This window comes from Dipodomys spectabilis, unplaced genomic scaffold (genome assembly GCF_019054845.1).
Source record: "Dipodomys spectabilis isolate Male_0828 unplaced genomic scaffold, ASM1905484v1 ptg000001l, whole genome shotgun sequence".
NCBI classification, from domain to species: domain Eukaryota; kingdom Metazoa; phylum Chordata; class Mammalia; order Rodentia; family Heteromyidae; genus Dipodomys; species Dipodomys spectabilis.
Genome location: NW_024870678.1, coordinates 10,441,508 through 10,456,009, shown reverse-complemented (window position 1 = coordinate 10,456,009; position 14,502 = coordinate 10,441,508). Strand labels below are relative to the sequence as shown.

At 35.5% G+C, this 14,502-nt stretch overlaps 1 protein-coding gene across 2 annotated transcripts in view; it reads left to right on the top strand.

The window, feature by feature from the left end:
- The window catches only part of Man1a1 (mannosidase alpha class 1A member 1), a 159,327-nt gene that overhangs the window by 89,713 nt on the left and 55,112 nt on the right, over positions 1 to 14,502 (top strand). The window lies entirely within an intron of this gene.

Here is a 14,502-nt window from a genome sequence, read left to right as displayed (position 1 = left end):
ATTGTTCAAAGCCAACCCAGGCAGGAAAGTCCATGAGACTCTTCCTCCAATTCAGCATCAAAAATATGGAAGTGGAGCTGTGGCTCAAGTGGTAGAGTACTAGCCTTAAGCACAGAATTTCAGGGACAGCACCCAGGCACTGAGTTCAGGCCCCAGAACCAGCCCACACACAAAAAAAATGATTGTTATTTGGGCCTTTTTTCAATAATGATGAGACTGGATATAGTTCTAATGTTCATCCATATAATGCATAGGTTCTTTACATGTATTAATGCATATACTCTCACAGCACCTCATCAGTAAGATCAATATCATTGTTATCCTCATTTTATTCTTAGGAAACTAGAGCCAAAGAGAGATTAAGTTGCCTAACATCATTCAGGAAGTAAATAGGAGAGCTAGCATATATGCTTAGATGTTTATTTGAATAGCCACAGATGAAATGCCTTTCTTGTTTTAGAAACACCAAAAGTATAAGTAAGATAGTTTTCCAGAATTAGTACACTTTTCTTCTTCTTCATTTTAGTGAGATTCTGTCCTAAAATTAATCATGAAAAATCATAGAAATTGATGGTTTTCCTTTAATAAATAAAAGCATAGAATGTCCTTGTTTTTTTTTTTTTTCATTTGTCTGCTATATACCTTTACTTTGAACTCACTCTGTACCTGTCTATTAGTGCACATGTCTCGAGATGGCAGAGGAATAGAGAGAGTTGTACCACCACCAGGCCATGTTAAATTGTATAATATGATGACTCAGGATCTTCTTCCAGGAAGACTTCCAGTAAGTCTTCCAAGTCTTTCTTTATCAGCTTGCAAATCTCTGCATACACTGCAGAGATGATTTTGGTTTGGGGGGAGGGGAGGTTTGTTTGGGTTTTTTTGTTGTTGTTGTTTTTTCTTTCTTATTTTTTTTATTTTTTATTTTTGCCAGTCCTGTGGCTTGAACTTGGCTTAGGAACTGTTCATGAACGTCTTTTACTCAAGGTGCACTCTGCCACTTTTAGCCACAACACCACTTCCAACTTTTTCTGTTTAAGTGGTACTGAGGAATCAAACCCAGGGCTTCATGCATGCTAGGCAAGCACTCCACCACTAAACCACATTCCCAGCCCCACTGCAAGGTTTTAAGGCTGAATTGCTGATGATGGCTTGGATATTTTTTGGAGGCCCTGTGAGTTTTCACCTTTCATTCTCATAGGCCTTCTCTTTTACTTCCCTTATCTTTAGACTTTGTATTTATTTATAGATAGCATTCTGATGGAGATAGTGCTCTCTTACCTAACCTAATAAGATCTGGTCACAAAAACATTACAGACAATTAACTCATTTTTCCACACTTTCTATCAGAGAAAACAAATGTGATACTATTATGGTCATGGCAATACATTCAATTAATTGGTTCTCAAGTGCATGTTTTTAGAGTTTTTACAGCAACTTAAGATTTGTTTTTGGAACCATCATTTAAACTCTCCAAGCTTAGCTCTAAATTGGGAGGCAGGCTGGCTCAGTAGTTCTTATGTGGGCCCACTCCTTTGCATAAATCAATTTAGTTATTGTGAAATGGTGATATCATCTAGTTTTGGTCTCACTTGGAATAAGCATAAGAATAGGCTAATTGTATTTTTACTAAATGTTTATTTCTTACTGTCAAATGAACTTTTCCTTGGTGAATTTCATTCTTAGTGTACTGTGGAATATTTTTTAGTACATAAAGGAATATTTGCTTATTAATTGATTGGAAAATGATCAATGACAGCATCCATTGTTATTGTATCTTATTTATTCCATTAGAATTGTGTGTTTAAGTTCAAAGATTATAATAGTTATATCAGGTGAAAAATGATGATCACTTTCCAGTATGTATTATGTGATATTTTCATATTAAACTAGTAGAGATTATGTAATTATCTGGCATCTTATGTGAACACTTTGAATTTCTTCCTGGAAATTGGCACCATTTTTATTATATATTTTATTCACTCTCCTTCCAGCTTATCAAATGGCAGTGACATACCCAAATTTGCAAACAACCATCGCCAAAATTAGTAGTAATGTTCATCCACCAAAACTCATCCTATTCCTTTGCCCAATCATATATATTCATTGGATGTAATCTCCAGTGGGCTGCGAAGCTGGCTTATCATCTAAAGTTTTTTTCCTATAGGGGAAGAAAATATTTCCTTCTAATCTGTAGTATTAATTTTCATTCTTATCTACAATATTGATTTTAATCCTTATAGTTTTTATTTTCAAGATGAACTGCTGGACCCATGATCTCTGTATTTTCACAGTAAAACTCAAGGAATAGAGGAATACAGGCATGGAGTATTTCTCTAATTTTTTGAAGGCTGTCAGTAGGGAAAGTTTCAAAGAGAAAGGGAAAAGATATCTAGCAAATCCTATTTTCTTAATTACCTTCTCAAAATAAGAGAATGTTTATGGAAGGATGAGAGGTGGGGCTGCACACACTTTTTAGACACTCTTGACTTGCTTTGCAACAACATTATGATCCAAGAGGCACTGAATGTGCTTGCTGAAATGTCATCATTTTGCTCTTTCTTCTCTATTTCAAAAATAGTTGTGAATGCTGCTCTTTGAGAACATCTATATGTTAACACAAATATGAACTTGCTGGTCTTATCTGTTCACATTCCTCTAGTTGTCAGGTTGTTGTCCAAAAATAATTGGTTTCTTTACTATTTCTTGGTGAAAATAAGCATTTATTTGAGTCCCTGCTGAGATGATGGTTCCATTGTAAGGTCTGAGAAACTTGTCTATTTCTTTTCACTTTATTCAGAAGGTAACAGGGAAATTCTTTCTCTCAAGAAACTCATAGTCTTGTTGGTAAAATATACATGCTATTATGTTATACCATGTTATACACACATGTAGCTGATGGAGGAGCAGGTGTGCTGAGGAATGATAATGCTCACTGGGTTGAATTTAAAGTAAATGGTATTTTGAATCAGAAAGTTCATATATTTGGAGACAAAAATACCAATAAAATGGATTGGACTTCAGTAATTATATAAGCCACAAATATGCAGCACAACTTATGTATAAATATACATATACTACCTTAGAAAATATACAGAGAGCCTAAATAATTTATATGTGTGCTACCTTAGGAGCTCTGTACCAGAATCCATCCAGAGAAAAAGAACTTGTCTTTTCTGCCACCTCTGTAAGAAATTCCCAATTCAAGAGATACCATTTAGGTAGTAAGGAGTTAGAATTGTGACTTAATAGGGAGTAGTTATTTGATGGCCTAGGTGTTACAGACAAGCATGTTTGCTCACCAAGACAGTCATAAAATGAGGATCCCCCTCCTCCCATTATGTAGCATATCTGCTGAACGAAAACCACAGTCCTCCTAGGAGATTACATTTGGATATAACTCTATTTTTCTAATGTAAAAATGTCCAAATTTGATGTCTGATCTAGTTACTACTATTATTAGCAGGAGGACTTACATTTTTTTCCTCCAACTTGCAGCAGAAAAATTAAGCATTTCACCATTTCTATATTTTTAGGAATAGCTTAAGCCTAGGTGTAACATGGACTAAAATAATGTAGTTAATGTTCCCATTATTCATTTCTATCATGAGGCATGCAGTCTGAGCATTCCTAATAATTATTCTGTCCTTCTTGATAAATAAGTTTGTTTTAGTTGTATATTATTTTATCACTTATTTCTTTTCGTGGATTTTTCTGAACTGATACTTGCCTAGTGGTTACATTAACTCAGTGGAACTGTCTACAATTTGAGCTTTTATTGTGAACCAGCAGAAGATATGCTGAGACCTGTCTGATCTCCATGCAGGCTCTCATTAGCCAGCCAGGTGAGAATGAGGTACAACTCTGTCACCTGGTTTTAAACTTGGTAAAGCTTTATTTGCTGGCTGTTCTAATTAGCTGAGAAAAATGCATATTGTCATTGGTTACATTGCAATTCTTATTTTAATTAAATTGAAAATCCCTTTACCTGTAAAAGAGCCTTAATTAAGAACAGTACAGATATCACTTGATGTTTTCTCATGATTTTCTTTCTCTTAGTCCCCAGACATTTCTTATGTGAACCATGTACTATGTATATTTTAGCAAAAGGTGATGGATGACGCCTTGTATTGAGTTTCATAATGTTGATGGTATAAAATGCTGAAAATTAAAGTGTTGGTTAGCTTTAAAATGTACTTGGTTGGTTGTAACAGACACAAACTAGGACAGTTTAATAGGTTATATATCCTGTATTTTCCTGACTTTTCCCTATTTTTTTAGTTGACAGTTGGCACATAAATTTATACATTATTAAACTTGCAAACCATCTCTCAAAATTTCTAATTTCAGATTTTGAAAGAAGTATATTATGTTTTAAAATGAAGCAGAATACAAATCCATACTTTAACATCCTAGAGATAATATTAAAAATATCAATAAACATTTTCTGAGCATAAGCAGATCAAACTGATTTAATGATCTGCTAGTATTCTAAGAAGCAAAAATATTGCTTAATTATCCTAAAAATGTTCTGTAGTGGTGATATAAGCCTGAGCATAAAATCAGCTTCATCTTAAAGAGTTTATGTTTTATTTATGTTTCATGGATCTGTTAAGGACTCAGACAAGTTCTTCCAACTCCAGAAAAGTAAAATGAGAAGTAGAAGTTTATTCCAAGTATATTTTAAGCTAACCTTTTTTTTTTAATGCATTTTCTTCCCCCTAATTGGATGTGAACTTGGGAGTAGGGATTTGGCATGCTGGAGTTTGAACTCTGCATTTGTGCTTTCTAGGCAGACACTCTACCACTTGAGCCATGACCCCAGCCTTTTTTCCATTTCAGGTTCTCTGCTACATTTTCTTTCTCTTTTAAATCCCTTTATTTAAGTAGTTGTAAAAGGAGTTTCAATTCAACATTTTAGTTTATTAGCCCCGTGCATTTTGAGTAATGCTTACCCCTTCCATCATTCTCCCAAGTCCACCTATCTCCTCAAATTACCTGGTTTCATCTTCACATGTTTACCTTGAATACTATGACTGTATTCAACCACCCTTCCTTTCCCTCTTTGTCATCCCTCTCCTAGACCTCCCCCACTTCTGATAACACCTTTTACCCTCCTGGTATTCATTTCATTCAACTATAAGTTAGTGGTTTGAGCAAGTTACACCACTGAATTATCCCCTGAGTATCCCATACTTTAGTCAATATAATTGTTTTTCTTTTTTTATTGTCAAGGTGATGTACAGAGGGGTTACAGTTACATAAGTAAGGTAATAAGTACATTTCTTGTCCTTCCCTCATTTTTCTCCTACTTTCCCTTCTCCACCACCCCCAAGTTCTAAAGATCATTTCCAACATATTGTCTTGTGAATATCGCTTTTGCACTGGTTCCCCCCTTGTCCTTTGTCTCACCATTCTGTTGTTTCCCCTTCCCTTTCCTAATTCAAAGAAATGTATATACAATACCAGGGAACCAAAATCAAATACATTGACAACAGGGGATATGCCATAGGGGGACAAACATACAAAAGAAACAAGAAATCACATAGTACGTTACAAATAATAACAACAAAGAAAAACCTCTTGTGTCCGTGTCTTGGTTCATTTTGCTTAGCGTCATCTTATATGGTCATATGCACATAGCTATTGAGCTATTCTGCTCATCTGCTAAGATTATCCTAGACGTATACTAATTATTGCAAATAAGGGAAACGGTAGGACTTATGTTCCTTTGGGTCCGACTTACTTCACTTAATATTATTTTTTCCAAGTATATTTGGGTATATATGCATATGACCCTGCATATATTTTCATATATGTTTATAATTTGCATCTCACTTCCACATATGGGAGAAATTATGAATTCTTTGTCTCTCTGAGCCTAACTTACTAATGTTTTGCATTTATGCCCAGGCCTGCTCAGACTTCGATCCTCTTGGTTATACTTTCCACGTAGCCAGGATGCCTGTCACCACACCTAGTTTTATTAATTGAGATGGAATCTTACAAGTTTTTGCTTGAGTTGGCCTTTAACCATAATCTTCCCAATCTCATCCTCCTCTGCTTCCTGGTAACTAGGGCTATAGGCATGAGTCACCATTCCTCACCTGATTGGATGTTTTATTATATTGGGTTTTTCTCTCTTTTGTCTATTTTAATTCATTTGTGCATTTGTGCGCCTCAGGAGATGAATAAGCATACTTTAGGATTTTAATAGTAGTATCACAAAGTTATTAGTATCAGACATTAGAATATTATTACTGTCCCCATCATGGTTTGGGTCTGCTCACAACACCAGTATTCATGAGTTGAAAGTTAGAAGGAACTTGGGTTTTATTAAAATAAGCTGTTCATCAGAAAAATGGTTGAGCTCCCATCCCAATGACCATATCGAAGAATGCATGTAAGTGACAAGATTTTTATGGTAAGGCATGAGAGTGGAAATGTGGTAGTGGGCAGAAAATCTATGTGCTGAGTTTACCTATCTTCAGAGGCTGATTTTCTTTCTTTTCATTCCCAGACACTTCTGTGATTAAAAACAACCTTCAGCTCATGGTCCATTCCTTTATATGAACACATTACTTTCATGCAAACTAATTTCTCCTTTAATTAGAGAATAGGATTAACAGGTCCTTGGCTTATATTTGATGTCATTTGAAGACCACCAAGTGTTCCTAAAATGGAAGCAAGATCACTGATTAGAAGGTCCAAGGATCAGGATGTTTTTCTTTATGTTCCCTTTTCCTGGACTAGTTGACTCTAGTAGTTAGTATTTCAGCTATTTAAAGGTTTTGTTTTTGTTTTTCTTGTAGAAGGAAGGAGAACACAAAGAATGACTTTTACAGTGGACAGTGTTGCAATGTAAAATTAATCTAGGGCAACATAAAGGAGCCATTACCCCTGTTCTATCACCCTAGTTAAAGTTGCTGTTTATTGACATTGTCACAAAAGATTTCAGACTTGGTCATTTATTTTACTTCACTGAATTTCTCTTCCCATTAGTACATCTACAATAATAGCAATAATAACATCTAGCTTGATAACCCTCAATGGAAACATTAAAGTAGCATTACAGAGTGCTGTGATAGAAATCTACATTGGAGTCATTCTTAATTTAGGGTCTTATTTGCAATAGTTGAATTTAAATGGTACATATGAATGTATGAAAATGAAGCAGTTAAAGATGTGCCATCTCAAAATATGCTGAATTGGTATATTGATCATTTCAAGCTGAAATCACTGCAGGAGCTGTTAACTGCACACCATTTGACCTGTCTCTTCTACATATAGGAGGCTGTAATGATTTCTTCTGGGAGAAACATCCTCCCCCATACAAAGTGAGAAAGTAACTTTAATCACCAGAGACTGGTAATTGGGGCAGTAATGCACCCGAATAAACTCCTTGAATTATCTTTCTCGTCCACTAGCTACTTCTTCTGTCTTCAAATATCTCTTACTGACATCCCTAGAAATTGACCACACTAATACAAATTTGTCTTGTCATTCCTTCACAAATTTATTGATCTCTAGAAAGTATAAAAGCATCTTGATTTAGTCATTTTGTTGGACATTGTTGCCATGTGATCCCCATGTACGTATAAGATTAATAATACTTGTGTGCTTTCCTCATATTAATCAACCTTTATTAATTTGGTTCAAATTAGATCCAGTCAAAGTGCCCACATAAAAATTAAGGGAGAGACTATGGAGCTTAAAACTGCTGTCCCTTCCCCAGTCTTAAGCTCCACTCGTATTTCCCTAAGCCAGAAAGAGAGACGATGTTGGTAAAACTGACTAGATAGTGAAGAAAGTGTGTCTGGGTGGTCTTTGGAGGATGATGTTGATTCCATGTTCAAGTTTTCAATATTTTTAACTGTTATTTTGAATCCAGCATATATAGGATCAAAACTGAATTTGTTCCCTAAAATCATGTTGATTGATGGTCTCTTCCAGAAATTACAGCTGTTCAAAAGGAGTCCGAGGCAATCAAATAGGATATTCTTTTCCCAAGGCTAGCATGCTAACTAGTGCCTAATAATATGATAAAAACCCAGTCTTTGAAAACAATAGGTTCTGCTGTAACATCCACATAGACCTAGTTCCTAATTATTAGACTATGCTACTTATATTGTGTCTATTTGCTGTGGTCACTTTGTATCAGTGATTTTCCAAACTCTTCAGTGCTTTAACTAGAATTTAATATTATGTCTATATATACATATATGTATGTATATATTGAGTATATTTATATATATAATTATTATTATTACTGACTCCTTCAATCCCTAAGACAAGACTTTAAAAGCCATTGTCATAAGAGATGATAGAGCCATCTTTAAATTCTTCTACCTCACATTGCTCAGCCAGGCAGCCAACTTCACTGTTTTGAGGGAGGGGAGACAAAGGGGCACAACATCTGTTTCTGTCATTAATATACTTTTGTTAATAATTGTGCAAAACTTCCACTAATTGTAAGTCCCTTGTTGCTTCTTTTGAAAAGCAACTAATTCCAAGCATTAGTTTCCCCGAAAAGAAGTTTACATGTCCATTTTCCTCTTGTATATTTTTTTAATCCAGTGAAACTGGCAAACAAACTTAGAGACATCCTAGCAAAGAGAAAAAGGAAATACATTTTTAATTAACTTCAGGGAAACATAAAAAGCAAAGTCATTTCCATAAAGCCATGCTTGTGGCTCCAGGCAAGGTAGTTTAATAATAAGGAACTGAGGATGTGGTCCTGTATCTAAGGCCATTATAGAAGCCCAAGCAGAAACAAAGGTATTCATCTTCCCTCAATGTAAGAAGGAACAAAAGGCCTACGGAGATTATTTAATCCTTCCACCTACTTTTGGATTATTATATCTCTGCCAGGGCTGTGCACTCTAGCTTGGCCAAATTAACAGTATTTACTTACTGCAAGTGGACAATAAAGGTAGCAGCATTTAATTTAAATAAACTTTGTATATAGATAGCTTCCTTGATAGAGAAACAAAGGACTGACCGTTCTGAACAAAGGGTGCTTTGATGTTCTTAGTTAGGGCTTGGGAGGCCTTAGGAATTTGAATAGCCTCAGGAAGCCACCTCTCTGGTCATAATTGAACTTAACACCCAGGTAAATGGATTTTTAAAGTGTTCTTTATTCTTGGGAGGGAGCCACAGACCATATCTGCCTCTGAACATAAGTTCTGGCAGTCCTTATTTTTTCCACATCCACTACCCTACTACCTGAATTCCTCATCTGCAAAGACCCTTGGGGTGCTTCTGGTTAAGCAAGGGCAGAAAATTTAAAAAGGCTCCAGTGGACTAGTTATTGGTTCTCTCATCCATGGACTAGATATTTTTTAATGGTTTGGTTTTTTTTTTTCTGTATTTCCAGAAGATCCTACCTTTTTTAGGATGAATTGCAACATATGAGTAATTAAGTAAAGTTTAACAAAGGTGCTATGTAGACAATTTAAAGACATTGTATCCCAAGAAGGTTTAAATCCCTGAAAATACAGCTTTCAACCTGTGGGAAGTGCCTCATGGCTTTCCTTACCCCTCAGTGTAGGTAAGTGGACCCTTACTACACAGTCTAAAGCACTGAATTATTAAGTGTGACCTCTACTTTCCCCCACTGTTTAAGCCCTTAACTCACCAGGAAATTTTATATAAGAACAATTATAGCTATTTTAATGTAGCAGACTCAAAACTGTTTCAAATGCAAAGACCGAGTATTTTGCAGTTCACTTTTATCCACTCTGTGCACACAGTTGGTAGCCAGTCAGCCTCTGAAACTTGAAATTTACCCTGTGTACAGAACTTGGACCAGTCAGAACGCATAAATTCATGCACTGCCTTGATAGGCCAGCAAAGGAATAATCTTTTCAAGGAAATGAGTTCCCCAGGTTTTTAATGATCCAGCAGTCAATTTTCCTGGGATTGATTTCAAGACAAAGTTATGTTGTTAGTGAGAGGCAAATGTTTCAAATACCTCATTAATAAAATCTAGACGTTTATAGAGTAGTTTGAATAGATATTTGAAAAATCAGCCCTGCAAATTGTCAATCATTGTAAATATTCAGCAGAATGCATGGAGTCTTCGAGTAGAAGTTGGAAGGTCACTATAAAGTACTGAGATGATAGCCAATCCTTTTTTAAAGGCCTCACTGTCTCAGTGGTGCATTAGCCAGCCACTCCACTTCCTGCTTCTGCAATAATAGCTGTAGTTGATCTGTTCTGGAAAATGGGATGAACAGTAATTGATTGCAGTCTTATTAACTAGAGAAGGAAAAGTGATAGAGCAATACTAAGAATTAATTGTAATTTACGAATCTGGAAATTAATGTGCAGCTGGGCATGAATGCAGGCAGTGCAATTGGGTGATTTAGCAATCATGACAAATTATCTTCATCTGTAAGGTAGAAAGTTGTTAGTGTCCCTTTATGTTGGTAGTAGTAGTAGCTCCTATTTTAGGAAGACTCTGTACATGCCAGTGCTGCCCTTTTATCGTGAAAATGTCAATTGAAGCACAGCATTATTAATTAAATCTCACTATATCCCTCTTTGTCATGTCATACTCCATTCTTATGGAACATTTGTACCAAACAGTGATTACTGGTAATTGACCTGCATATGTTGAATAATCTTAAGATGCAACTGAGAGTTTAATGTACCTTGTAAATTGAGAGGCTTCCAATTAAGTCAAGTTCTTAAGATAATCACTTTCAAAACTAATCAAGTAATAGGACATTAGTAAAGCTCTTATTGACTTAATTGTGACAAATTAATAAACAGACCCAGTGCAATTACTATAATGGCTTTATCAGTGAACAGTTTTCAAAAAATTTAAGCATAAATCTATTCTGCCACACACATTTACACACCCAAAAGAAAATTCCATAAACCATTTTAAGGTAGTTATCATCTGTAATAGCTGTGTTTCAGAACTTGCACAGGTATCTTGGACTTTTGTATATTTCTCACTTTAAAACCCTGACAACCTTTGTTTATTTCAAAAGTCTACTTGATCAGTCCTCAAATCACATATTTTTACAATGCCTCGGTGCAGGGGGGCATTTCCGTGCCCCATACCATCTTCTCTTGCTAGGTCCCCCAGAGCTTTCAGCTCACTTTGTATTCTCAGTAGGTATTCTGCAAAATGGACATTGGAAAATGAGTTACCAAATGCAGATTGTCCATGATTTTTAAATAGCTGATGGTGCCGATTCCTATTGCTGTGCTGATTGTTTCTAAGAAAGATCAACAGAAATCACAGAATTATAAATCAAAGCACATCAAATGGTGTAATTAAGATGTTGTGTTTTACTGAATATATAACTATGTTGTTTAAAGTGTGATCATGCATCTGCAAATCTTCTCTAATCTTTTGGTTTTTTATTAGTTGTAATATGATTAAAAGCTAGGTGCCATGGCTCAGAGAGTTGCTTCGGAGGTAGAGGTCTGAAGATCTCAGTCTGAAGCCAGCCCACGCATAAAAGTTTATGAGACTCCATCTTAGCCAGTGAATAGATGCAGTAACAACCCGTCATCCCCAGGGCCACTGGAAAGCACAAATAGGAAGATCAAAGCCCAGCCTTTCTGGCATAAAGAAGAAATAACCAAGACAGAAAGAGCCTGGATATATACATAGCTCAGCTGTTAGAATGCCTGTCTAGCAAGATTGAGTCACTTAAGTTCAATCACCATTGCTGCTAAAAAAAAAAAAAGAATGAATGCATGAATGAATCACTATGGAAGTTCAGGACCAACCCGCACACCCCCTCCGCCCCCCCGCCTCCCCGCCCAAGACAGTCATTGCCAGCTTAGAGCCCTTTCAGATCTGAATCATCACATCATCATAAAGCCTTCCCCACCATGCCTGGATATCAAAAAAGGACAGATTTCCAAATAAAGAAGTGTGTGATATATACACACACATTTGTAATTCTAACAACCCTCCATGTATTCAATTTATAACACAGACATCCGCAAACAAGGAAGCATTATAGAGTCCTGAGAATAATTGTTATCATCTGGGACAACAAAAGAATTTGAACAATGAAACTACCCAGCTGAAGAAGGATTGTTTTAAATTATTGGAATACCCTAAAATGAAACTGAAATATGGGCTAGCATTGTAGCAATTTCTTCCATTATCTGATATTAAATTGTGATTCTTAGGTTTAATAGGAAAAAAGAAATATAAACATTATATTAAGTAGATTTCTTTTGGCTATGTATGTGTGAATTGTAGCTACTTGTATGAAAAGATGGAGATTACTGTCACAAAAATGTATCACCAGTGGTCTTTAAAGTCTTCTGATTGCTTTGTCATCAACAAAATATTTTTGCACACAAAAGCATATGTCCTTACATATAAATTATATGCATATTCTGCTCTATTAATCATGTGTGAATTTTTAAACTCAAAAAATAAAGTTGTAGGGCTGGGAAGGTGGCTCAGTGGTATAGTGCTTGCCTTGCATGCATGAGGCCTTCCCTGGGTTAGATTCCTCAGCACCACATAAGCAGAAAAAAACAGAAGTGGTGCTATGGCTCAAGTGGTAGAGTGCTAGCCTTGAGCTGAAGAGCTGAGGGACAGTGCCCAGGCCTAGAGTTCAGGCCCCACAACGACAAAAAAATAAAATAAAAATAAAAAAATAAGAAATAAAGTTGTAAATGAATATGGTATAGCCAACAAAACAAAGTAGCTATAAATTATTATAGAGGAATATTTTTAGTGAGTCATATGAGATATGCATATTTAAAGAGTACTTTTTTTTAAATTTCAGCTATAGTAGTAAGTGATTTAAAAATTTTTGTTATATGTTGCTTCCTTCACAACTGGATTCTAAACATCTATCTCAAGTGAAAAAGAAGCAATCTTGAGTTAATGGAAGATGATCAGTATTGGCTGATCCTCCTATAGCATGTTTATGTTATATGCCATTGTCTAGTTATACAAAAGATTTTCTAGAGTTCTATTAGTAAATTTCAGTCTTTCCTGATATAATCCATAGACAGGTGTTTGGTTTGTGTATAATTTAAATATATTAAAAGCTATATAAAGGCCAGGTGCCAGTGGCTCACACCTGTAATCCTAGCTACTCAGGAGGCTGAGATCTGAGAATCAGTGTTTGAAACCAGCCCAGGCCAGAAGGTCCGTGACTTGTATCTCCATTTAACCACCAGAAGACCAGAAGTGGGGCTATGGCTTAAAGTGGTAGAGTACTAGCCATAAGCAAAAGAGCTCAGGGACAGTGCCCAAGTCTGGAGTTCAAGCCCCATGGCCAACCAAAAGAAAAAGAAAAAAGCTCTGAATAATATAATTTGAAAAATATATATCATTTCATATACATATACATATTTTTAATGAATTCAGAAATCCTTAAAACACTTCCCCTAGAAGATTGTTTTTAAAGGTAGAAAATTTCTTCTTTAAGTTTGGTACACATAGGAGTTTTAAAGATGAACTACTTTCACAAATATTTACATGAACATCCAGTTTCAAAGTGACCTTTTTTTAGACTTGAGTTTCTTTCTAAAATGCAGACTTGCTTTATTCATGTTAAATTATCAGTTTCATCTTGAAGTAGTAGGCCAAGTATGTTATTTTCTTTCTTTTCTTCTTTTCAAATTAAATGGTATGCCACCTACCACTTACCAACAACCTCTGATCACAAAAACACATGAATTCACTTGGGAACACCTTTGGCTTTGTGAAACAGCCAGTCTTGATTAAATAATTTGTCCCAAGACAATCAGAATAATCTCCATTTGGTCCAAAATATTATCACAGTCACTCTCCAGCTCCTCACACAGATAAAAATCTCCTGTGAAAAGATTTCAGAATTGCTCATAAACTACATGTATTGGAACACAGCAGGAGAGTAAGTGATGATCCATTGCCAGCTTCCCATTTTGGAGTCTACAGAAGCCATTTGGATCACATGTATCCGATCACTTTCAAAAGCATCTTGGGACAGGAGTGGTGTATATCTGAATACTTAATTTAATCAAGCTTTTTTTCCTTCCTTTTAGATAAAAAATTTAGAAATAACCACTTTGATAGATTCTTCCTGCTCCCTAATTAAAAGTCTTGTACTTGTCTTCAAAGACGGCTGCCATAAACAATAAATATCTAAATGTCATTTACCTTTAAGCTCAGACCAATTTCTTACCATTTGTCAGTTTACAATAGACACATTGTCTCATCATATTAAGTGGGCTTTGATCTTGTTTAGATCATTCTTGAGAACATTTTTTTAATTGGCTTAGAAAAAAGTTCTAAAAAGTTGTAAGTATTACAAGACTCTGTCGTATTGTGATACATTATCTTTTATTTGTGTTCATTTTTCACCCTTCAAAGTGGGCCAATTTATGGTCTTACGTTCAAGAGGTTATTGATTGAATCAAGAATTTTTCTTAGGTTATCATATGAAAGAGCTGAGAAAGTGCTTGTACAATCCTTTTTCTCTTAGGTAGGCAATAAAATGGCAGACAGACTCATTCTATACTATA